This window comes from Megalobrama amblycephala, linkage group LG14 (assembly GCF_018812025.1).
Source record: "Megalobrama amblycephala isolate DHTTF-2021 linkage group LG14, ASM1881202v1, whole genome shotgun sequence".
Taxonomy (NCBI): domain Eukaryota; kingdom Metazoa; phylum Chordata; class Actinopteri; order Cypriniformes; family Xenocyprididae; genus Megalobrama; species Megalobrama amblycephala.
In genome coordinates, this window is record NC_063057.1 from 2,357,979 (window position 1) to 2,367,956 (window position 9,978).

The following is a 9,978-nucleotide window of genomic DNA, read 5'->3' on the forward strand; positions in this document are numbered from 1 at the left end:
CGAACAGATTAATTGTGCTTTATAATAAGTAATTACTCATAATTTAATGATGGTAGCTACACTGCAAGATACTCATAAAGTAGATGAAACTAACTTTAGTAATAAAGAGTACCTAAAACAGTTTTAGCTTTTTAGAATTTAACCGTACTTTGATTTTATTTTTTTATTATTATTTTTTTTATTATTTTTTTTTTATTTCACTCATTTGTGTCATTTGTTTGGGAATCAAACTACACTGGTTGCACTAAAAAACTGATTCATTAGACATTGTGTTTTATAATAACTAATTACTCATAATTTAATAATGATTTGTAATTAGCTACAATGAAAGATACTTGAAAAGTAGCTAAAAATAAGTTTAGTAACAAAAGGTTCCTAAAATAATTTTAGATCTCTTTTTTTTTTTAGCTTTTTTAGAAGCTAACCGTACCTTTATTTTTATTTATTTTATTTTAAAATAAATAAAAATAAATAATTTTTATTTTAAAATAAATAAAAATAAAAATACCTTTATTTATTTTATTTTTTATTTATTTATTTTATTTATTTATTTTTCACTCATTTGAGTCATTTGTTTGGGAATTGAACTATACTGGTTGCACTAAAAATAATTTTAGATCTCTTTTTTTTTTTTTTAGCTTTTTTAGAAGCTAACCGTACCTTTATTTTATTTTATTTTATTTTATTTTATTTTATTATTTTTTTTTTTACTCATTCAAGTAATTTGTTTGGGAATTGAACTATACTGGTTGCACTAAAAAACTGATTCATTAGACATTGTGTTTTATAATAACTAATTACTCATAATTTAATAATGATTTGTAATTAGCTACAATGAAATATACTTGAAAAGTAGCCAAAAATAAGTTTAGTAACAAAAGGTTCCTAAAATAATTTTAGATCTCTTTTTTTTTTTAGCTTTTTTAGAAGCTAACCGTACCTTTATTTTTATTTATTTTATTTTAAGATAAATAAAAATAAATAAATTTTTATTTTAAAATAAATGAAAATAAAAATACCTTTATTTATTATTATTATTTTTTTATTATTTATTTTTTCACTCATTTGAGTAATTTGTTTGGGAATTGAACTATACTGGTTGCACTAAAAAACTGATTCATTAGACATTGTGTTTTATAATAACTAATTACTCATAATTTAATGATGATCTGTAATTAGCTACAATGCAAGATACTTGAAAAGTAGATCAAAATAAGTTTAGTAACAAAAGGTTCCTAAAATAATTTTAGATCTCTTTTTTTTTAGCTTTTTTAGAAGCTAACCGTACCTTTATTTTATTTTATTTTATTTTATTTTATTTTATTTTATTTTATTTTATTTTATTTTATTTTATTTTATTTTATTTTATTTTATTTTATTTTATTTTATTTTATTTTATTTTATTTTATTTTATTTTATTTTATTTTATTTTATTTTATTTTATTTTGCAATAATTAGCAGCCCTGTTAATATTAATAAAATATAGAGCAAAACATTTGTGGCCCTTAAATAAACTACCCTTAAAAAGTACTGCGGCAGTAACATGAATGATTACCATATTCATATTTGGGAAACATAAAATTATCATCTCATTTAAGAGCAGAAACTTCTACTTTTGGTGCCAATTCCGATGAACACGGTGTGTATTTTATTTAATGATGAATGCATGTGATTAGCATACACAAATAGCGTGCTCATTAAATATTGGGCATGTCAGTGGATTTATTACGACAGAAAACACAAACCGAAACACAAACAAATTAAAGAGACAGATCACATTCTAGAGCAACGTTAGCAGATCACAGCAAATGTCCTCGGGATATCGCTCTATTTCCAGACTCTAAACAGAACAAAAATAACATTTATGTGCTTCAAAAATTTATGTAGCTCACACCAATTTATCTTTTTTATCTCTGAAACAATCTTATGAATATTCATTAGTGAGTCTCCAGGGACCGAATGCTGTTTTGAGTTGTGAACGCTCATCACAGAGTAATGTGCTCCTGTCTTCAAAGTGCCTCAATTGCTTTAAATTATCTTTAATTCTCGTCTATTCATGGATATCTAATTACGGTAATGGTTAGAGTGTACAGTTTTATTCCCAAGATGAAACAAGTGTCGTGCCCCAGTGGAAATATATTGACCTGAAGTGATTATCATCACGTAAAACAGCAGACGAGGCTTCTGGATCCTGTATTTGAGACGCGTTTCCTTTTAAAACACTTGACAGAATTAATTTGCACTAATCAATATTGTCAATCACGTAAATATCTTGTTCATGTGAGAGCCTGTACTTCATGTGCACAGACACGAATCCAGTGCAGCTAATGGAGAAACATTCATTTGTGTCTATGACAGAATACTAATCTCTGATTGGGTCCAGCCTTCTTTTAGCCTCTTATGCTCGATGTCAAGAGTGTGTTTTTGAGATCAGTGTAGAAGTGCTTTGTTTGTCAGTCAGTATTCACATGTCGTCTCTGTCCTGTTTCAGGACTGAATGCGTGATATTGTGACACTCGTTCACTCAGAATGCGGCTGTTCGGAGAGCAAATGACATTACTTCCTGCAGTCATCACGTTGAGAGATGAAGCCGAGGACGACATGGAATGAAGTTAGACGCCTCAAATGTCACTGAAAAATGAAAGGGCATGAGAGAGAGAGCTGCTGTGAGAATGAAAAAGCTAGCCAGTGAGAGCCCATGTGTTTTGTTTAGATTTTTCTTTATTTTATTTTGTTTTATTATTTTATTTTATTTTATTTTATTTTATTTTATTTTATTTTATTTTATTTTATTTTATTTTATTTTGTTTTGTTTTGCAATAATTAGCAGCCCTGTTAATATAAATAAAATATAGAGAAGAACATATTTGGCCCAAAACCGATAAATAATGTATAAATATATTTTATTAAATGTAGTTTGTTCTATTATAGTATAATAAAATAATATTTAATTTTATATTTTATGTCTACTCATTTTTTTCATTACTATATATATATATTATATATATAGTAATTATAGTAATATATATATATATATATATATATATATATATATATATATATATAGTAATTATATTTTAAATATAGTTTGTTGTATTATAGTATAATAAATTAATATTTTATTTTATATTTTATGTTTACTCATTTTTAAATTTATTTTCATGTTAGATTTTCATTATTTTCATTTCATTATATATAATATTTTAGATATTAGATATATTTATTTTATATTTTATATACTTTATATTGTTAAACAATGTATAATTATATTTTATTAAATATATTTTGTTCTATTATAGTATAATAAAATAATATTTAATTTTATATCTTATGTCTACTCATTTTTAAATTAATTTTCTTGTTAGATTTTCATTACTATATATATATATATATATATATATATATATATATATTGTTAAATAATGTATAATTATATTTTAAATATAGTTTGTTGTATTATAGTATAATAAATTAATATTTTATTTTATATTTTATGTTTACTCATTTTTAAATTTATTTTCATGTTAGATTTTCATTATTTTCATTTAATTATATATAATATTTTAGATATTAGATATATTTATTTTATATTTTATATTGTTAAACAATGTATAATTATATTTTATTAAATATATTTTGTTCTATTATAGTATAATAAAATAATATTTAATTTTATATCTTATGTCTACTCATTTTTAAATTAATTTTCTTGTTAGATTTTCATTACTATATATATATATATATATATATTTTTTTTTTTATATATATTTTATATATATGTTATATTGTTAAATAATGTATAATTATATTTTAAATATAGTTTGTTGTATTATAGTATAATAAATTAATATTTTATTTTATATTTTATGTTTACTCATTTTTAAATTTATTTTCATGTTAGATTTTCATTATTTTCATTTAATTATATATAATATTTTAGATATTAGATATATTTATTTTATATACTTTATATTGTTAAACAATGTATAATTATATTTTATTAAATATATATTTTTTCCTGTTATGGTATAATCAAATTTTATTTATATCTTATGTGTAATGATTTTTAAATTTATTTTCTTTTTAGATTTTAGATTTTTTCTTTTACTTTTTTATAATTTTTTATATATATATAGATAGATAGATAGATAATTTTGTATCATTTTAATAAGTATAATTCTTATTAATTCTATTATAGTATAATAAAATAACACAAATTTAAATAATTGCTATATTGCAGTAATGAGAATTGTGGTGGATGTGCTTTCATGGTTATAAAAGTAGTAGAAGAATACAGTTTCTCATTTCATTTTCCTCCTCTTCAACATGTTTGAAAACTTAAAGCAAATTCTTGTTTCTTCTTTGATTTGTGCAGAACAGGTGTGTTCAGAGACCATGTGATGCAATAAACAGTAAACCAGCCTGTCATTCTCAGCATTCTTCACACGGCTCAACTGCCTTTGAGAACCACCTGACATTGAGCCCCTCGTGATCAACGCTCTTCATCTGAGAGAAACGTGAGGTCAGCGTTCCTCCAGCACCAGATGCTCAGGTCCTGCAGATGAAGAGGGCCGGAGAGATCTGCATCAGGATAAAGTGATCTCGACTCAAACGCCTGTTTCAGAAGTCTGAAATCATGTTACTGAAATCATGCTACAGAGATCATGTTACTGCTCACACTGTCTCTTCTCTTCTGAGTGATTAATCCCGTTCTCTACATGGACACAGTTTAGTTATTTATGGATGAACTCATAATGGTTGACATAGTGTTAACCTTAGCAAAGTTTTGGCATCTTGTGGCTGTAACTATGACACAAAATGTAAAAATTCAAACCCTTTTGGAAAGATAAATCCCATTCTAGGCTGATTTATATGTTATTTCCTAAAACACCTTAGCAACCACTTATATGCTACATAGCAACCTCATGAACACCCTAGCAACCACCTAGCAACCTCCCAGAACATCATAGCAACTACCTACCAACCACATAGCAACCTCTCAGAACACCATAGTAGCTACCTTGCAACCTCTCAGACCACCATAGCAACTACCTAGCAACCACATACCAACCTTTCAGAACATCATAGTAGCTACCTAGCAACTGCATGGCAAGCTCTCAGAACACCATAGCAACTGCCTAGCAACCTTTTAGAACACCATAGTAGCTACCTAGCAACCGTATAGCAACCTCTCAGAATACTATAGCAACTACCAAGCAACCATATACCAACCTCTCAGAGCACCATAACAACTACCTAGCAACAACACAGCAACCTCTCAGACCACCATAGCAACCACCTAGCAACCTCTCAGAATACCATAGCAACTACCTAGCAACCACATACCAACCTCTCAGAACACCATAGAAGCTACCTAACAACTGCACAGCAACCTCTCAGACCACCATAGCAACTACCTAGCAACCACCTAGCAACATCTGAGCAGCATAGCAACTACCTAGCAACAACATACCAACCTCTCAGAACACCATAGAAACTACCTAACAACTGCACAGCAACCTCTCAGACCACCATAGCAACCACCTAGCAACCTCCCAGAATACCATAGCAACTACCTAGCAACCATATACCAACCTCTCAGACCACCATTGCAACTACATAACAACCTCTCAGAACACCATAGAAACTACCTAACAACTACACAGCAACCTCTCAGACCACCATAGCAACTACCTAGCAACCACCTAGCAACCTCTCAGAGCACCATAGCAACTACCTAGCAACAACATACCAACCTCTCAGAGCACCATAGCAACCACCTAGCAACCTCGCAGAGCACCATAGAAACTACAGTACCTAGCAACTCTATTGCAACCTCCAAGAGCATCCTAGCATATTTTGGCATCTGGCGACAAGACTAATGTAAAAAATGTGAAAATTCAACTACTTTTTGGATGGATAAGTCCCACTCTAGGATGATTTATGTGTGTTTTTATGTCTGTCTCTGAAGTGGTTGAAATCTACCAACACGTCTCGAGCTGTTCAGTCAACGGCGGCAGTATAAGCAATACAAGATGAGAAAAGCGTGGGATCTCGGCTTCCGTTGCGAGCCTGACAGGTGCTCTTAATGAACGCACCGGCGTGCATTTTCTCTAACAGGAAGTCAGATCAGCTGAGAGCAGCGCTGAGGAAAAGAGCCCGTCGTGGTGCAGGGTGAGAGTAATGATGTTTTGATTGCTGTCGTTTGATACTGGAGCAGATATCTTCCCGTCCTTCCCTCCCAGAACCGTGTCTTCCCGAGTCTCAGCTGATCTCTTCAAACGGTTGTAAATCACAGCTGGCGCTCGTCCAGTTTCATCCCCACAATGCTGCTCATAATTACTCTTCCTGCATTAGTAGATTCAGAGGATTTTAATGGGCTCAGTGCAACAGGAAGTAAAGAGTCATCTTGAAATAATGACCCGGACTGGAAGAGGTATTTGGTTGAACTTGTAAGGGATTTTTCCCGAAATTCAATCAGAGTTACTGACGTCAACTGCAGTTTGAATAATGTCAAAGCAATTTATGTTGATATTTTAATCATAAGTATAACTGCAGAGCATTCTCTCAAAATACCCTGGCAACCACCTAGAAGCAACATAGCAACCTCCTGAACACCCCAGTAACCCCTCTATCAGCTGCATAACAACCTCCTAGGACAACCGTAACAACCACCTAGCAACCTCCCAGAACACCATAGCAACCACTTAACAACCACATAGCAATTTCCTGAACCCCATAGCAACCTCCTAGAACACTCTTGTAACCCCTTAGCAGCTACATTGCAACTTCCCGAAAACCCTAGCAACAGCCTAGCAACCTCCTGGAACACCATACAAACTGCCTAGCTACCGCATATCAACCTCCAGATCACCCTAGCAACTGCATAACAACTTCTCAACCTCATATACCTCATATCAACCTCCTGAACAACCCCATTATCAGCTGCATTGCAACTTTTTAGATCACCCTAGCAACTGTATAACAAACTTTAGGAACACTATGAACTAGTGGACTACAAACTACCTGGCAACTGCATAGCAACCTCCCAGTTCACTAAAGCAACTTCCTAGCAACCGTGTAGCAACCTCTCAGTACACCATAGCATCCACATAGCAACCTCCCAAAATACAATGGCAACCACTTAAATGGTGCATGCCAACCTCCTGAACATCATAGTAACCATCTATTGGCCGCATAGCAACCTCTTAGAACACCCTAGCAACTGCATAGCAACCTCTCAAAATACCCTGGCAAACACTTAACTGCCACATACAAACCTCCTGAACACCCTAGTAACCCCTCTATCAGCCACATAGCAACCTCTTAGAACACCCTAGCAACTGCATAGCAACCTCTCAAAATACCCTGTCAAACACTTATTCATAGGTTACCTCTTAGAACAACCCTAACAACCACCTAGCAACCTCCTAGAACACGCATGTAACCCCTTAGCAGCCGCATAGCAACTTCCTGAACACCCTAGCAACAGCCTAGCAACTGTGTAGCAGCCTCTCAGTACACCATAGCATCCACATAGCAACCTCCCAAAATACCGTGGCAACCACTTAAATGGTGCATGCCAACCTCCTGAACATCATGGTAACCATCTATCGGCCGCATAGCAACCTCTTATAACACCCTAGCAACTGCAAAAGCAACCTCTCAAAATACCCTGGCAAACACTTATCCACCACATAGTAATCTCTTAGAGCAACCCTAACAACCACCTAGCAACCTTAAAGAACACACTTGTAACCCCTTAGCAGCTACATAGCAACTTCCTGAACACCCTAGCAACCTCCTGGAACACCATACAAACTGCCTAGCAACTGCATAACAACTTCTCAGAACACCACAGCATCCACATAGCAACCTCCCAAAATATCATGGCAACCACTTAGCCACTGTATATCAACCTCCTGAATACCCCCATTATCAGCTACATTGCAACTTCTTAGTTGCGACTGTATAGCAAACTTTAGGAACACCATATGAACTACCTGGCAACTACATAGCAACCTCCCAGTTCACTAAAGCAACTTCCTACCAACCGCATAGCAACCTCTCAGTACACCATAGCATTCACATGCAACCTCCCAAAAAACCTCTCATAATACCCTGGCAAATACTTATCTGCTACATAGTAACCTCCTAGAACAATCCTAACAAACACCTAGCAACCTCTCAGAACACCATAGCATCCACATAGCAACCTCCCAAAATACCGTGGCAACCACTTAACTGGCACATACCAACCTCCTCAACACCCTAGTAACCCCTCTATCAGCCACATAGTAACCTCTTAGAACACCCTAGCATCCACATAGCAACCTCTCAAAATACCGTGGCAACCACTTAGATGGTGCATACCAACCTCCTGAACAACATAGTAACCCATCTATCGGCTGCATAGCAACTACATAGCAACCTCTCAAAATACCCTGGCGAACACTTATCCACCACATAGTAACCTCCTAGGACAACCCTAACAACCACCTAGCAACCTCCAATAACACTTACAACAACCACTTAGCAACCGAATAACAACCCCTCAGAACAACATCCTAGCAACCATTTGGAATGCCTTGTTAACTGAGGCAGGTGAGTTTTCCACAGGTATGAGCAGCGCTCACATTTGCTTCAGATAATGTGTAATCTTATCCAAATATGTTTAGGGATTTATTATATGCTAAATTGTATGGAGTTAGCTGTGTGAATGTAAATTCAAAAATCGAATGATTTTACTAAATGCACAATATTGAACTGTGCATGTGAATTTAAATTGTAAACTGTCACACACAGACTTCAATCCCCATATATCTGCACAAGTGTAGCAGCCATACCTATTATTCAATATTCATGCGTTTACTCAGGACTGAGCGTTTTACACAGTGTATTACAGGCTCATTTAATATGGATGGGTTTATTTTGAGGTTAAAGTGCTCCGATCAAACTGAACTCGGCTTGGGATGTGTGCTTAACACAGGAGGTTCAGAGCGGCGCACGGCAGTAAAATTAACACTCGCCAAGAGCCAAATGCGAGTAAAAATGCAGCTCCATACGCAACAAACTGAGATGCACTGTGTATTCTGACACCTTTCTATCAGAACCAGCATTAACTTCTAAATTCTGTCACTACATGTAATTCTTTTTTTTTTTTTTTGACCAAAGCAAACTATTCTTAGCTTAATTGTATTCAAAGCACGGCTTGAGTGTTCATCAAGCAACAGTTTATGATTATGCAGCATGTGTCTGATGGAAGATGCCCATAGGATCCGCTGCGTTAGCAGGGAAAGAGTCTGTCTGCCGGAATCTGTGTGGACAGATTGCTTGAGGGAGGCTGCTAATTTCCAAAGCTGTGTGCCTTGGATTCATTAGCTTAAATCCGAGTCTCAAAGGAGAGCCAAAGTTTCTGTAACCACGCAAATATTATCTGAAAAGAGCACGGTGAAGTATCACAGCAAATTCCCAGAGTCCCCTCATTAAAAATACCATTATGGGTTGTGAGAGATGACAAAGGTGCTTAAAAACAGATCTGCTACTGACAGTCAGTACTGAGTTAATGATGGGAGAGTCTCTCATGTGCACACAAACATTGGCTATGTTCCGCAGAGCAAACTACCATATACTGTTTGTGCACAGCATGCAAATGTTCTGTATGCATGAAATGAGCAGTTTAAAACAGAGCACACTGTTGCATCTCAATGCAATGTGCTCATCTTGATTAAACTATAATGTTATTTTAGTATTGAGATTTTAATTTGATAGATTTAGTCATTTAGTTGCTGTCAAATTGATTAATCACATCTAACATATAAGTTTGTAATATATAACAAAACATATATACGTATTATCTAAATTATATACATATATTTATATACATTTTATTTTATAAAGTATTGAGATTTTAATTTTATAGTTTTAGTCATTTAGTTGTGTTTATGCAATGTTTTTAATATTATTATTATTATTTTA

General features: G+C 33.4%; 1 long non-coding RNA gene across 3 annotated transcripts in view; it reads left to right on the forward strand.

The window, feature by feature from the left end:
* LOC125244345 overlaps window positions 1-9,846 on the forward strand; it is a 154,702-nt gene extending 144,856 nt beyond the window's left edge. Inside the window, exons 16-17 of one of the 3 annotated variants that reach the window (XR_007179319.1) lie at window positions 2,492-2,688; window positions 4,376-9,846. This is a non-coding gene — a long non-coding RNA (uncharacterized LOC125244345). The remainder of the gene's footprint in view (window positions 1-2,491; window positions 2,689-4,375) is intronic. The other 2 variants (XR_007179320.1, XR_007179321.1) reach the window with 2 other exon arrangements.
* The last annotated feature ends 132 nt before the right edge of the window (window positions 9,847-9,978 follow it).